Source organism: Manis javanica, chromosome 7 (assembly GCF_040802235.1).
Source record: "Manis javanica isolate MJ-LG chromosome 7, MJ_LKY, whole genome shotgun sequence".
Classification (NCBI taxonomy): Eukaryota; Metazoa; Chordata; class Mammalia; order Pholidota; family Manidae; genus Manis; species Manis javanica.
The window spans coordinates 55,066,665-55,083,896 of NC_133162.1; the positions used below are offsets into that span (position 1 = coordinate 55,066,665).

Consider the following 17,232-nt stretch of genomic DNA (forward strand, 5'->3'; position numbering starts at 1 on the left):
GCTTTATAATTTTAACTAATAATTTCTGTTCATATAAATTTTTTTCTTAGAAATTAAATAAAACATAGGACTGTGATGCTGAGATGGCCCCACCACTCCCTATTGCCTGTGATTCTTAAAACAGAATTTTATATTTTTAAAAGTTTGAATAGATGAAAGCCTACCTTTTGCTCTCTGTCCTGTTCTTAAACACATTCTTAATCTACTTAATTAATAGATTAATCTTAAACTTACACACATACTTACTACTTAATAAGGGCAACTCCCTTTTCCCTTTTTTTCTAAATAATACATATTTTCTGGTTATCTAAAAAAGTTAAAAGAATCTCATTGAAGGAAACATATAGATGAGGGGGACCAAAATGCACAAACTTCCAGTTATAAGTTAAGTCCTGGGGATATAATGTATGGCATGGCGACTATCATTAATGGTACTGTACTGTGTATTTACAAGTTGATAAAAGAGTAGATCTTAAAAGTTCTCATCGTAAGAAAAGAAAACTCTGTGTGTTGATATGAACTAAACATTCTGGTAATCATTTCACAGATATATACATATGTCAAATCATTATGTTGTACACCTGAAAGTTGTACAATGTTATATATCATTAAAAATAAACTAAAAAAGGGCAGCATATGCAAATACAGTGGTTAAAAATATGTCTGGTTTCAAACCCAGGCTCTGGCATTTGCCAGCTGTGTGACCTTAAAGTAGTTCACCTCTTTGTGATTCAGTTTTATCTTCTGTAAAATGGGGAATAATATTACATACCTTATAAGGTTGTCATGAGGATTACATGAGTTAAAATATCACTCGGTATTGTTTGAAAAACGATAGTTTTTCCTGTTTGTGTGTATTCTACCACTTACCACTGCAGACCTTAGGCTCAGTTGTGTTACTGGAGGGTTAGGAAGACAGTGCAGGAATAAAGAGGCAGTTGAATAGAACAGAATGTTAGTTATTGCCAAGTTACAGTCAGTAGGGAATATATTCCAGTATTACTTTGTAAATTATAAAAAGACATCAAGATGTTAGCTATTATATCTGTTATATCGTTTGCCTTCTGTTTTCAAGAAGACATCGCAAGGCTTAGCGTGCTGGTTTGCAGAGCCTGTTCTCTCTCAGTCTCTCTGAGCTGAGGCCTCTATATGAAAACTCATTATAGCATCATCTTGTCTTATAAGTGGATAATAACACAGACCTCGGATTGTGCCAGTTTTCATATTCTAGTGGTATAAACTGAGGTAATATTGCTATTGTGCAACATCCTTAATTATGGAAATTTTAACTTGTAGTGCCCTGCCTTTGTCTATCCTGATCTCTGACCTTGTGAGATTGCACAGATACACAATTTCCTGTACTTTGACTTGATAAATGCTGTAGGTTAAATCTACTGTTTCTTTCAATCCCTTGAACATCTTACTCTGAGAATCACAAGGACATCTCTTGCCATCATACTTGCAGGCTTGATGGCTCCTGAATATTTGTTTTTCAGGTTTTGTAACCAATGTCTCTAACACTTGCTAGCACAAAATTGACCAGAAGCCCCAGTTACCTAGACCTATTTTTTTCTTGATTAGACTTAGAACCATAGAATTTCAGTCTTGAAAGTATCTAAAAAACAAAACAATACTGTTCAGTAAAGACACCAATACTCTCCAGAGAGCCAGAGTTGAAACACAAGAGAAAAAAATTGTTGTCCCTGAACAGATAATCTCTAAGGCTGCTAGTTCTCTAATCTTACTTTTCTGTCCTTTCCTGTGACATTGATCTCTTTCTTGTATCAATTCGTTTCCATTTTCTCTCATTCCCTCTGACCTTGCTGATGTCTTTCTAGGACCACAGATTTTCTTTATACTCTTCTTCCCTTCTTCCCACCCCAGTGCCATCACTATTCACCATGATACTGACTTCCTTATATATATTTTAGACTTGTGATGTGGTTGTTTAATTTTTTTTAAAGTATAGATCTTTATAGGTAAATTAAGAGAGCCTCCTGGGGAAGAATCAAGAAGGGACAGTCTTAAGCAGAAGAATGTTTCCCTCTTTGGCATTTTCAAAAACCTTATCTACTCCCTCTATTGCTGAATTCATTAGAAAATCAGATACTCTGCATCTACCACTGCATTTCTTGAGGATTTTTAAATGGATTTGTGTTAAAATATAATTTTTGAAACATGGAAGCAATACAGAAGCAACATGGAAATTTGTAAACATCTCTAATGAATATGTAGACTTCTTCAGATGTCCCAGGTTAGGCAGTAGTCTAGATTAACACAAAGAAAATGATCAAGATAGCCTTCTCAATGAGAAGAAAAGTGGTTAGAACATTAATTTTATGTTATTTTGATTGTAGCATGTATTGCTTTAGACTAAAATCTAAGTGTCATTTTTGAGAGAGTTGTCTAATAATATTTTCATATTTGTAACTGCCACTTAGAGATAGCTTGAAGTTTTTGCACAAAGTCATTATTTTTTAAAGGAAAATTGGTTAACCTGCCAGAGGTAAAGATTATTAATGGTGGTTAAACATGAGAGAAAAATGGAAAGCAGTATTTCAACTGAAGTCCTGAAAAAAGTAGGAATGCACAAGGGTAACAAATGAGACTATTATATTCTAAGTTTAATTGTTTAGGGTTTAGTTATCATCCTTTCAGTACTCTTTGTTACCTCTCAGAAATTATAATGATGTCCTAATCTTGAATTCTAATATAACTGCATCAAAATCAGATAGTCTGTGGAGTTAAAGGGTCATTTCTCAAAAAGGGTTGAAATATTACAAGCCTAATATTCCCTTGTGCTAGGACACAGTGAGTGGGCTGATAGAGTAAAGTGTGCACGGGTATTTAATGACATCATCCTATTCACTGGGTTGCTTTTCAGGTGTTGCCTCTTACCCAGTACAGTCTGCTTTCTGTCCATTTCTGGGCATAGTCCTCACATATAGCTAGAGCCTGCTGTATGTTTTGCACCATAGCAGGCCACCAATAGAGGTATAGACAAAGCCGTCTGCCTGCCCTGTCTCCTTACCCTCAAGGAATTTACCTTTTTATTGAGCGGGTGGGAGGTTAAGCAATAACAATAAACCCAGTAGCCTCTCAGGCAAAAATGGAGGGATGGACTCCATGTCCTACTGCTGTTTAGGAGAGATGGGAATGAGTCTGGGTCCAGTGGGTAGGGAAAGCTGCATGCTAGAGCTGGGATTGGAACTGAACCTTCAAGGATTTGACAGTTTTAAATACATTGGTGGGAGAAAGTAGGCATTGTGAGAAAAGAATTTGTATTAACAACGAACAATTGAAAACTGTTGAATTAACAACTGGAAATCTTAAGGTAAAATTTTAAGATAAAAAAACTTAAGAATAAGTAATATATGCACATATAAAAATCAAAATATATAAATAATGGGTATATCCACAGTGATAAGGAAATCCCTTTCCTAAGAGGCACTTTTACCAGTCCTTCCAGAAATAGTCTGTGTGTACTCTGTGTGTGTGTGTGTGTGTGTGTGTGTGTGTGTGTGTGTGTGTGTGTGTGTGTGTTTGTGTGTGTGTGTGTATTCATCTGTCTGTATTTCCTTCCTGGACCTGACTTCTCCACAGATATATACCTTGTCGCTGTAGCTCCTCCTAATGTATGGAAGTGTGTCCCGTAAGTACTTTAACCACTCACCTACCGATGACATTGGGCTTCATTTTAACCTTTAGCTTTTGCAAATACTGCTATAGTAAGTATCTTGCACATTTATTCTTGTGTGTGTGTGTCAGTGAGATACATTCCTAGAAATGGAATTCTTGGAACAAAAAAATGTACAGGTTGGGCCACATTGGCCTCCAGAGAGTACCTCCCATTTTATCCCATACTTTCCTATCAATAATGTATGGGAGTTCCTGTTTCCCCACAGCCCTGCCGTCACAGATGTTGATATTTGTCAATACTAAAGGTGAAAAATGTAGGTCACTGGAGTTAAATTTGTCCTTCTTAGTTTCATGAGACTTTAAGTAATACAAATAGTATGGCTCCTCATGGACTATTTAAAACATGACATTTTAAAAAGATTTGTTAATATTTTACTAGAAGGATTACTCATTGGATAAAGTTTCCATAAGAGCTAAAAAAGCCATTCTGAGGGCAAACTGAATCATATTGGGTATGTGGGGTACAAATTACCTGTACATTTTTCTGGTTTCCACAGTTTTAAACCCCATTAAAATCAGTAAAAGGAAATAAAGTGTTTCACACCTCAGTCTAGTGCTGAGGGGCTCTCAATTGAATGAATGACCAAGTGCATGAATGGGAATCTTAACCTTTAGAAAGGTGAGATTTCGAAGGTTGAAAAGACAAGTTCCCTATTCCAGTTTATTTTCTAATCATCTAATTATTTTAATTCTCTCTATCTGAAGATCAGTCAAGGACAGAATGCGGGAACATGCATTTTATTACCCTTGGTGTCCTGAAATCATAAATAATGTACTAGTAGATAAAATGTCTCTGTGTTTCTTTGTGTGGTTCCCACCCTCTTCTTCATATCCAGACCTGCTAGGAGGCATTTTGTAACTTAATGAAGCTGCAGGGTCTATCTGTCTAGTTGAGAAAAAGAAAAACCCTGCTTACAAGGGCAAATACACCCAACTGAAACATTTTTAGTCTTTTTTCACGTTGTAGATTCGGGTACTGCAGGGGCTGCTGTCCTCAAAGGAAGGATTAAGGCGGGAATATGCTGCTGTAATGATGATGTGGACCTCAGACACAGTAAAATAACCAGACAATTGCTGGGGGTGAGGTGGAGACTCGTATATTTTTCTAAGCAAGCAAATGAGTCCAAAATTCTTAGGAAGGGGAGAAGAGAAATTTTTTAAAAGTTACAGCCAAACAGTTGGTGATTGGTGTGTGGTGTTCACAAGTATGAGGTGAAGTGAGAGGACGGTTCTTGGCACGGCTGTCACATTCCTAAATAAACTACAAATGTATTTACAAATTAAGAGTGCACGAGTCTACGCCGCTTATTCCCAAGGAAGTGGATTTGGGGTTGCATGCTCACAAATGGAAGGCTCTCCCAGGGAGCTTTGCCTGCACTACCAGATAAAAGAATCCTCACAAAGAAGGCAGAACTCCAGTCACCTGTTTCTGAAGAAAAGTCTCTATTTTATTTTTAACCTAGGTACAGTGATTTCCCAATTTAGCCTATTGGGGGAAAGTGTGTTAGGGAGGTATGATAACCATATTTTTCTTTCCCCAAAGGAGCTCCCTCCTTTCCCAAAGCCATATTCTAGCCTAGAAAGTAGCACTACTTCCTCTCTAGCTGCACTTTCAGGAGTACTCTAGAGCTTATGGGTGTTATTCCTAAGATATTTATAGCCAAGGGAGTTAAATGAAAGCTGGGTGCTGTGCTGGAAGGAGGGGGTTATTTTTAGTACTTTCAACACTTTGTGCCTTTCTAAAACTGCCGGCTTCTGTGAGCAAGATGTAAAATCACTAGGTTTCTTTCTTTGCAGGACTGTAGTGCAGCTAAAAGAGAGAGAAACAAAGAAAATGTATATTCCCTCTCATTTCCAAACCTGAGTTTTCTTATAGCTTTCATATAGTTGAACATATCTTGTACTTTCTGCACAAGCATGAATTGAGTGTCATACCTTTACTGGTTGACTGATTAAAAGAGTGATATGTACTTGTAGAAAATGTTAACAGTGTAGAAAATGACAAATCAGATAATGCAAATCCCCCTTTAATCCTGATTTGATGAAGTCTCTTCAGTGAAGAACTTGGAAGAGAGCCTGAGAGATTTTCTTTGCATTTTCTGATTACATGTGTAAGAGTATACACAGGCATGCTTATTTATGAAACTAAGATATTATATGTTCTTTCCTGATGCTTTGCTTTCATCCTTTTGCCAATCTATTTTGATCATCATTACATGCCCCTACATGCAGGACACCTGATATTTAACTATTTCATGTTCTGTTATAACTATACCATACTTTAGTGAACCAATTGACTTTTAAAGTAGATTTATGTCATTCCCAATTTTTTACATCCGAGGCTACTGCAGCAAATATCCTTGTACATGTAAGAGTGTGTACCCAAGCGAAGGCTTCTGTGATGCGTTTGGAGTGAAATTTCGATGTGCACGTTAAAAAAAAGCTGAAGACTTTAAAATGAGCAAATTGGCACTGTCATGGCAGGCTTTTAAAGGTAGAGTTATTTTAGGAAACCAGGTAGAACTTGCAGCCAGTGGCCACATTGATGAAAGGTCCCATCAACTTTCCATTCAGAGTGCCATGGTGCCCAAGTCCACCCGATCTGCTGAGTCTCCGGGCCATTCTCAGCTATCCTTTGCGTTGCTCCTTGCAGCTCTCATCTTGCTGCCTCTTTACCTTGCTGTCATCACATCTCCATGCCATGTACCTTTCTCACCATCTGCCATACTTTCTCTTAACTGACAGTGTTCAGGATTAATTTGATAAATGGATTCATAATGTGCTTCCAGAGGGAGCTAGGCTAGCAATTTAATCCAGTTGTAATAACCATGTTTTAGAAAGATAAACCCATTCAGATTACTTCAGGCAAAAGAATGGAATTTATCAGAAGGATCTAGCCTGACCTCCTGAACCACGTGGGCTTCAAACACAGCTGGACCTCAAAAGAGACTAGAACCAGAAACTGGAAAGCCGTGCAGAATTGCGGTCATTCCATCTCCCCAGGACGGTGGGTTTCTCATCTCTACTTCTCTGTGCTCATTTCCTTCATTCTCCGGATGATCAGTGATCTTGGCTCACCAAGCAGAAACAAGCCATCCCAGGCCATCTCTATATCACTGCCACATTCAAGCAGTTTAAAAGATAACAGTTTTGGAGTCCTAACTCCAAATTCCTAGGACAGAATATGTTACTGGTTGGCTTAGTCACGTACTCACTCCTGGGGATGGGAATTAGGTGAAGGAGCATCATCAAGCTTGAAGGTTTCTTCTTTTTATTCAGTTCCTTCTTCTCAGATGTCATATATCAGAGTGCTTTCCTACGTACCCAAAGTGTGCCCCTTTCCACAACTTTCCATCTTGTGATTATGCATTATTATTTTGTGACAATTGATCTTGAGCTACTTATTTTTTGTCTTTTTTCTCCCATTAGAGTGTTAGCTTTATGGCATAAGGGAACATATTCATTGTATTCATTCTATAATCCCAGGGACTAAAATAGTGCCTGGTTCACAGTAGGCACTCAAATACATGTTGAATGAAGACACAGATGGACAGACCCAAAAGATGGTGCTCTATCTTGCAGAAGTTGTCACTGGGGGATTTTTAATGGATAGTGAAATTTTGCACTTCAGCTTCTCCGAGAGCTGTTTTCTCCTATAACACATTTGACTGTTTCTCTGATTTGGAGAACACTGTATTTCATAACCTCCCATTTTAAATAGGGTTTGCAAGCTTCAAATTGCTTTCAGCTGTATAATTTAATTTTCATAGCAACCATACTGGATGAGTAAGTCAGGTATCAGTTTGTTTGGTAGAAGCATTAACTGAGATGCTGGAGAATTGCATACTTTGTTCAAAGCCAAACACCTAATAGATAATGGATCTCATTCTAGAACACAGGGCTTCTGAGTCCTATTAAGGTTAATCTCAGTAATCCCTAGCTCCTAGGATTAATAATTTGAAGTTAACAAGGACTTTTAGTTCAGACCCAAAGGTACTATTTCTTAATAAGGTAAAACAAGGGACCATGTCACAGAAATCACTGGTATCACACCATATGCCTTTAAAAAAAATCCTATGGAATGATTTTATATGCATGAAGCTTCTTATAGTAAGAGTCATATTTTCATGAATTTCTATGTTAATATACTGCCAATATAATTGCAGCACTTCACTTGTAAATCAATGTGTTGGTTTCATGTTTGTATTGCTGGCCTGTTTTATGCTTCCTTGGTCATGGATATCTGAAGATGTACTCCCAGAGAACAAATGCTGTGGTCCTGACATCCTCTTTTCATTTAGCTTCTGCCACTACTCATTCCCTCACAGTTAGCAGAGAGAGTACTGTGTGTTGTGTATAAGGAACTTTATGAATACAGCTGGGGCCAGTGAAATGTATAGAACCAACAATAAACACCAAATTGAAGTCTATACACCAAAAGTTTGTTAGTAATTGTTTTCAGTGACCATGACATAGAAATTATAATTTTAAACATACCACTTTTTTTGAGAAAGTATAAACATGCTCATAATGGACACTCTTGGTGTGTGACTCATTAACAAAAAATGTATATTACTGTCTATAGGGAAGGAAAATCACTGCCTTTGGAAGTTTTAAATGCAGAAGGAAAAGTCACATTGAAAAATAACTGCAGAACCATCTGTATGTTACATGTATATGAACATTGCTTCTTTGTATCTGGCCCAGTATCTAGTGGATTTCATAGCATATAGAACAGACTGTAAATGTTTGTTGAATGACTAATATATTAAAGAAAAATGCCCAATGAAGCGGTAGGCTTTTAAGAGGCAATGCAGGGCCAGGAAGGTGAGTATTTCATAGGGAATTAACGTGAGTAATGATTTCCTTTTCCAAGGAAACAAAAGATAATGTATTATGGCATAAAATCTGCTGACAAACACATAGCTATGAGGAGCTGGCATTTAAGAATCTTGTGCACAAGACCACAAGACTAGTGTACCAGACTTTTCTTAAGTGGTACACAATCGGTTGTTTTAATTTGAGTTTCTGTAGAATAAATTTCCCCTTATCTCTTAGTCTTGTTCACCACTCATCTCTTTTTTTTGCCTTACTCGATTTTAATCATCATCCAGAAATATCTACTCTATTTCTAAAAGCAGCTGTCAAAGGACATGTGACCTTACTCAAATATGAGACCATGATTGGTGGCCTCATGGTTAAAGAGTAACAAAATTAAGTATAACCATGTTTGCACTGCTCAGAATGAAATGGTATTTTTCTGAAAGTTAGTTATTTTATAAAAGAGTTTTGAATTTGTCCATTATGCTGATACATTTTAACTTTATTCTAATATAAGAATGACTCATCATGAATCACACATTATAGGAGCATCTTAGTCATTATACACAAATGAAATGGTGACACAAAAGAAAATGAAATGTCACCTTGTTTGTTCCATGATGGTAAGTGTGGCTGTATTTCAGATTTTATTTGAGGTTATATCATGTGGCTCATGCAATTACAATTTCATCATATTTTTGAAAATCAAATATAGATTTTTTTATTTCTGTGAAATAAGGCTGCTCAATAATTTTTATTTACCATTTGGGCAATACTTTATTTTCATAATATAAAAAGTCATAAGTACATTTTATTTCCATAGCATATATTAATTTTCATTTTCTTCTGTAAATTTCAAAATTAAACTTCTCATTTAGGCTAGTGACTTGGGGTATTATGAATATTATACAGTAGTGTGTGTATATTCAAAGTGATGATTAATCTGGTGGTTTATGTGGTGAAGTTTGTACTCAATGTTGTCACTTCGTCTGTCTTCTGTACATGAGATATCTATGTGACAGGTTCTCAGTTGAAGATGATCTCCATTGTTCACTTTGAAAGTACTTTTATACCATAATCAAAATAATTAGTATGTTCAAGAAATACATGGAAAATCTAAAACTACATTTGCATTAAATTGCTAATTGTTTAATACATCACTTTTTAATATTTTCCCCAAATCCTAAATCAGTTGTTAAAAAGATGAATAGTATAACAATGCCATTTCAGAAAACAAGATAATTGTTTTCATTCTACAAAATGACAGTCCTGTAGTGAAAACAAAACTCTGGTTTAGTTCAATGTGGAGTTTAAGATCTTCTCCCTAGATTTTCATTTCTTACAAGTCTTTCCACTGATAGGTGATTTTTTTGTGTACCATTTTTTTCTGAATAATTTTTCTTGAAGCTGAATGTCAACATTAGCATTTTCTGGCTCTTGCTGAAGCAGACATTTAGGTTAATGCTTCTGCTGGCTTTGTTTCAGCCAACTGAAGAACTTCGATTGTAATTATTGGCATTACTTTAATTTAGAAAAGTGCCAGTCCCTTTTCGTGAACATGATTTATTCTTGCTTAAATCAAATTAAAAGATTTTATGGCCAGCAGACCTGTCTTTTTGGCTTTTTAATTCTTGGATGCACTATTTCTTCAAGAAGAAGGAACTGGAAGAAAGGAGACATGACTTATCATTACAGATGAGACAGATTCTGTTGTGGAAATCTTTGTTACTAATTGATCTGCAGCTAATTGGTTGGAAGCTTCTTGCTTACCCTTCCTTTCAATGGCATAACTGGCCTTCTATTGTTATTTATAAAATTCACCTTTTTTTGAGTGGTATAAGAAGATCCCAGAAAAGGGAATTTTGTGCATAAAGTTGTTTCGGGTATGTTTTAGGATATTCAGAAATGAATGTCACTCTCCTTGAACAGGAATGTTATAGAAGCTTACCCTATTATTAGGTTTTTTTAATGAGAGCAATCTTTTTATGTTTAGCTTATAAAAATTTTATTTGAGAGAATTTTGGGAGGAAAGCAGATGAATTGCAGGTGGCATTTGTGTCATTTTTGGTTATCATTGTAACTGTTCACAACTTGTTAAATTTTTCATGCATGCTTTTGAAATTTGTGCATTATTCTATAAAACAAACTTTCTGGGCATTAACAGAAGGGATGCAGATTATTACATCTTTAAGATAACTGTTAAAGTTTTATATAAAATGATCTGTGATTAGGATTTTGACAAAAGATAATTATGTATTTTTTATGATAAATTTGATAAGAGAGAGAAATAGTCTGTGAATTCCTGAAAGATGATGTGATCTCCTTGGTAAAAGTAGTTTTTAGTCATTCCTATCAAGATCACAGCAATTTGTAAAAATACTAGTAACCATGTAGCATTCTTTTCTGCAGTGTTAACAATTTAAAATGGCTATTTGCAAAAACAAAATAATTTGTTATTGAAAGCTTGAATTTAAATAACGAATTGGTATTTCCAGAATATTAATTGTGATTGTTTTGGCTGGAGGTTTCAAACAGGTACTTTGCTAATATCTAGAACAGTGTTTCCCTACCATTATTTCATTATTGCCCACCTAAGGAGTTGCTTCAGATACTTTTTTTTTCTCATTGCCACTTCCTGTAAAATTCTAAAATGACAAATAAATAAATAAATAAATAAACAAATAATTTGAAAAATGCCTAATGTCTAAGACTATTTCACTCTTCTTCCCTAAGAACCAGTATATTCTCTGTGGGGAGCAATATCGCCCCATGAGAATGTGTGGTCTAGAGCAGAGTCCACTCAAGCCAAGAAATCACAGCTCCTTCCCTTTATTACTAAGTAATGTGGGGAACACATAATTGTCTTACTTAAAGCATCAGGCTTCCTTGTCATGTTACTCCACTACATATAGCTAATAAGTATTTGCAGCTTATGATTCAAAGGGAAAACAAGGGTGGTCTGCTCAGATAAGGGGCTTTCAGAGCCTCCTGAAGTAAAGGGAACCTGTAGGCAGAAAGGACTAATTTGGTTGGTCATTGAATTAGAAATTTCAGATGACCTTATCTTTCTTCTACTGCTATTAAGCTAGGGACGTGAAAAGGAAGGAATTTCCCAGTCTGGATTTGGCTCATGTAACTTATTAATTTAATAACTGGGCTAAATTGGAAAGCCCAGTAATATTGTGTGATTATGCAACTGCTACCATCAGAGCCCAATAAAGCTTTGTTGTTTTTAAAACTACAAATGCTATGACTTACGGTCACCAGTCTATAGTGACCTGTATTCTTAAGGGCAATGCTCAGTGGTTTGACAAAAAGACAAATGTGTCTCAAGGTAGCAGCTGTGCAGCCCTAGCTGTGGTGAGCACTGCCAGCCTCCGGCGGTTGTGTGGGTATTTACCCAGCTGTGAGGAAATGGCGTTTGGTTTTGAGGAGCTTTGCAGGCTTAACAGTGGAGGCCGGTTGGCATAGGTTGATCCTGCTGGGGTTCTTTTCTTGAGTTTGTACTTTGCTGAAAGGCTAGGGAAGTCTTTTTCTGTCCTGCAGCATGGGGACTTTTATCACAAGCCAGTTGTTCCCAAGTGCAGTAATAAGATACATACATTTTCCCCATACTTGAAGAGAGGAAGTTGTCATTTTAACTGTTATGCCCAGCTTATGGCTATGATTTCAGACTAATTACAGTTTTCTCACATATAATAGCTCAAATGCAGAATTTTTTAATAATTACATTCCCAGGTCACACTGACAAGCTGAGAAATGGAAACTGTATACCTTAGCAGAAATTTAGGTTGTTGCAAATTTAGTGCCCTGATCTACTATAATGAGATGTATTATTTTTCTTGAGTGCTTATTTAATTTACACATAGGACTATTTGAACCAATTTCAAGTACCAAAAAAGTACATGGTAAAGACTTCTTTGACTTTTTATTGCAATTTAGACCCTTTATCTTTTATTGTATAGATGACCCTTGACCTATGCAACTTTAACAGCATAGTCCTAGCATTTCCCAAGTGGTCCGGAGTGTGATCTGTATTTTTGCTGAGACATGGATGTGTCTGGAGTCCCAGAAGGCTGTTGTACAAAAGCAAGGGACTTGGTGAGCAAGTCCATGTGTCCACTCAGGGCCAGCTGCCCATTGCACCTTAATTGTGTATATTCTTTGTTGCATCCACATGTGGAAGAAATTATATGCTCGGAAGATCTGTAAATTTGGGGAGCTATAGATGTCTCTCTAATTTTACATATCAGTACTCTATTGTAATTGTTACTATTTTGGGATATTAGGGAAAAGATTCTTAGCATTAACAGGAGAGTTTAATATGGCCCTCCAGAGAATCACTTCCATAGTGATAGGTTGTGGCATAAAACCTCAGGTACGTCAAGTAGAAAAAAGAAGTTGAGGAAAGAGACCAAGCTGAATGAGGCTTGAAATACAACAATAGAAATAAGAACCCTTAATTCTTTATTAAACATTTTCGTTTGTCCAGTGTTACCAAATCACAAGAAATCTTGTTGATATCTAAGTGGTTGACAGAATGATTTTTTTAAAATTAAGTCTTTCTTGCAATTAGGTGAAAAAAAGAAGAATGGTGTAAAGAGGCTTGAGAACAATCTATCTCCTTTCCAGTTTTCTCCTCCACCAGTTAATTAGTATTTTTACATGATAAATTTACCATTGGAATATGAAATGGCCATTTTCTAAATGTTATTCAGCCAGCTCATGACAAAAATAACATGCATTACAAATAATGGGATCAGAAACAAATTCAGTTTTGCTCTGTGCTTTGTTCCTCCTTACTTCCTGCTCCTGTTACTTTTACCAATGTCACTGAAACTTCCCCCAGAACCCACAGAAGTTTTTTCTTAACTCCTGTCATGCTACTAAATCCTTACTATTCTCTAGCTTTACCTCTTGCTCCAGAGAAGCACTTCTTGATATGTGTGAGAGTGTTTTAGTGGATGAGACAAGGAGAGTGCCCAGGCTGGGCTGCAGAAGAGCCCAGCTAGGGAGCGTGGAGCCCCTGTGCTGGAGGAGAAATGGGTTCTTCTTGACTGTGGGCAGCTGCTGAGCACCTTCCCTGCTGTGGTTCAGAGCTTCCCCAGCTGAAACATGGTGGGATTTTCCTGGATCACACATACCCGGTCCAGCTCTAAAGTTGTGAGTCGTAGTAATTCTGTCATTTGGTCACTCCAGGGAGCTGCTGCCATCTGCATCTGGTCTTGTAGCCCAGTCAAATTGGGCAGTAAGGTCATTGGACAGAACAGACAGGAGCTGTGCTGATTTTCAACCTTGAGAGTTCAATTTCACATACAAGAAATGTTGGCGGAACATCTTCAGGGATTAAATTGCAATCCTACATGTTACACTCTTTATTTTACACCTTTTCTTCTGGATGAGAAGAACTGTTTGCAGCCCTGGCCAAGCTTTCTTACACATTCCTCAGGGTAGCTGTTGGCATTTGGCTACACCCCTTATGAATTACTCTCACCAGGTGTGCCCTCCCAAACACTGCACAGCACAGCCTGCTCAGCTCAAAGTTCTGTCTCACACCTGTACACATAAAATTTTGTATCTTAAGTCAGAACATATTATTATATGTAGTGACTGTACTTAGGAGCATACTTGAAAAGGACATGCAGCCTCCTGGTTGAGAATGAGTGGACTAGAAAGAGAAGTGGTTCTCAGAGTGCTCAGACCAACAGCATGAGCAACTATAGCCCCTGGAACTTGTTAGAAATACAAATTATCAGCTTCTCATCGCCCATTAGCTGAATGAGAAACTGCAGTTGGGATAATGCAGTCTGTGTTTTAACAAGCCCTCCAGGTTATTCTGAGGCCTCCTGAAGTTTGAGATCTGCTGTACAAAGAGAATTAATACCGCGCATACACTCAACTGAGAATCTTAACCAACTGTGAGAAGTAAGCATGGGAGGGGGGGTCTCTTAAGACTGCCATATGCAAAATAATCTCAGTCCAGCATTTGTATTGATCATGTCAGACTTTGGTTTTAGGGAGTGATTATTAAATGCTGGTTGTATGTCAGATTCAGGCTTTTTAAATGATACACATCCTATGTTTCATCCAGGATATTGTAATTCAGAATAGGATGGGTCCCAGGAACCTGTTTTAAATAAACTCCTCAGGTGTGTCTACAATCTGTCTGAGAAGTGTTTGTGAATCACCGATCTGGACATTGTGCTTCTGAGTGAGCATTAGTCACCTGGAGGGCTTCTTTAAACAGATTCCTGGCCCTGCTCCCAGAGATTCCTCTTCAGTAGGTCTGGGATGGGACCAAGAATCTGCTTTTCTAACAGGCTTCCAGGTAATGCTGGCTGTTGGACCTCAGACAGCACTGATCTAGAATGCAGCGATTCCTCCTGAGCTCCCAAATAGATGTCATACTTGACTTGCATGAGCTCACTCTACGATGTAATAATCTCCAAGTCTCCTATTTATTATTATTTTCCTTATTTTTTGAAATAGCTAATATATTCACATAAATAAACATTCAAAAAGTACAAAAGAATATATACTGAAGTGTAAGCACCTCTAGCCAGCAGCCACTGATTTTTCCTCATCAGAGGTAGCTAATATTACTGGTACATTGTGTATTTTTCCAGAGATATTTATGTCTACATGGGCACACACACACACATATATATAAATAAACACATAGTGAACATCCTTTTTAATTAAAATGCTACCATTTGCTGCTCTGTACCTTGATTTTTTTCACCTAAATAATTCATTGTGTGAATCTTTCCATTTTAGTACTTGGAGGGCTCTCTGGTTCTTTACCATGGCTGTCTAGTACTCACTGTATGATTGTCTGAAATCTACTTAAACAGCCTCCTACTGATGGGGACAACTGAATTTCCTGTCATGGAGTCCACAAATAAACTAAAGAGCAGATGCCTGACATCCTGACACCTCATGTTTGAGCAAATTGCCTCATTTTCTCCATTAGCTTCTGAAGAGATCACTTTCTGGCATTGTCCTATAATTATGATCCCACTGATTCTAAATAAACAAGAACAAAGTTTGGTTTTGATCAGTGGAAAGTAGAATTTTAAAAAATTGCCATGAAAATATTGAATTAAGAGTTCTAGTGGGTAAAGAAGGTTGGAAAGTAATATTTATTGTGTGTTCCTTGGGAGCCAGGCCTTCTGACTAATGAGTTCTCAAGCTCAGTCACTAGGAGGTGACACTTTGGTAGATGTTATCATGTTTCTCCACTGAAGTGGAGCATCTGGCTTAGAGAAATTAAGGTTTACAGCTAGTAAATAGTGGAGCTAAGGTATTAACTCATGTCTTATTAACTCCAGTACTCTGTGCATACTTTCATGACTGTTCTCAGTGTGGTGGTGTGCGTAGGACTGTGTGCCCTCCTTGTCTGTGTGGCCTCCGCACCTTCCTTAGCAGGACCAGGCTCCAGCGGAGGTGAATGAGGCTCTGAGGCCCCCCAGGGAAGGAGGAGGCGCTCTCTGAGTCCCATGCTCTTGTCCTGCCTGCCTGGCTCGCTCTGTCCCAGTCAGACCCTCTACCTTAGTTTCCTTGTCTATAAAATGAGGATAAAAATTGCACCTACCTCATAGGGTGTTTGTGTGTCGGGGGTGTGGGGGGTGTGGGTGTGGGTGGGTGTGCTTGTCTTAATGGAATTGAGGATTAACGGAATTTACAAACAAAGTATTTAAATCAGTACTTGGCCTATAGTAAGTTTTAGTTATAAGTGGGACACTGAAGACTAAGAACTTTTTTTTATAAGAACAAAGGAATAGTTTTATGGCTTTCCATGAGCTTTCTTTCATGATCTAAGTTAAGTAGGAAGATCCTGACATCTCCTTTTAAGTGTTCATCGCCTAAGGATCTGCCCAACAGAAGCCACTGTCTGGGCCCTGAGGTTGGCTTCTGTCTCGGGTGGGGGCTGAATGGCAGGGTTCTCGCAAAGGCCGGCCTGCCTCAGAGGGTCAGGCCAGGGGCAGGCTTTCTTGTGACTCAAGTTTTGTTTTCTTCCCCTTCAGAGGCAGACAGTGGGATGGGGAAATCCCAAGTCCTATTTAATGCCAGCTTTGATTCAATTTCTTTTGAGAATTCCCTCCTTCCCACACTTAACTCCCACTCAATACCCAAAAATATTAATGCCTAAGAAAGAAAGCAACTTCTTTTAAGTAAGTACTTCAGAAATGTCTGTCACATATCTTTATATATTTGTAAATTATTTAAAAAATGACAAGGCTGGTGTTTGTGTATAGACTGTGACGATGTCTAAAAGCTGTATTGTCACGTCTAATTTATGCCAATACTTAGTGGAAACCAAGATGAACTGGTTCATGATTAAAAGCTGTTTGATGTTTTTAAGGCACGTTTTTTTCTTTTTTTTGGAAGAATGAATGTGCTTTCAGACCACATGAGCAGATGAACATGTGTTTGAACTTCGCCATTTTTGCTTTTGATAGGAGTCGAGTGAGCTCAGCACTTTATGAGGATTAAAAGTGCCTATCCTGGAGTGTGTGCACATGAGACCAAATGTCATCAATCTTCATTTTCAAAAGTAAATTGTATCGATTAAACCTCTATCAGTGTATGGGGGTGGTGCACGGAATATCAGTTCGTGACTAACAGCCTCTTCCATGGTGTACATCTGGGAAGACAGTCCTTTGGCTCCTGGTTGTGACTCTCGTTTTTACGACTCGTCATTTGAGAATA

At 37.6% G+C, this 17,232-nt stretch overlaps 1 protein-coding gene across 4 annotated transcripts in view; it reads left to right on the forward strand.

Moving 5' to 3' along the window:
- The window catches only part of ANK3 (ankyrin 3), a 661,312-nt gene that overhangs the window by 167,602 nt on the left and 476,478 nt on the right, over nucleotides 1–17,232 (forward strand). The gene's annotated exons all lie outside the window — the stretch shown is intronic.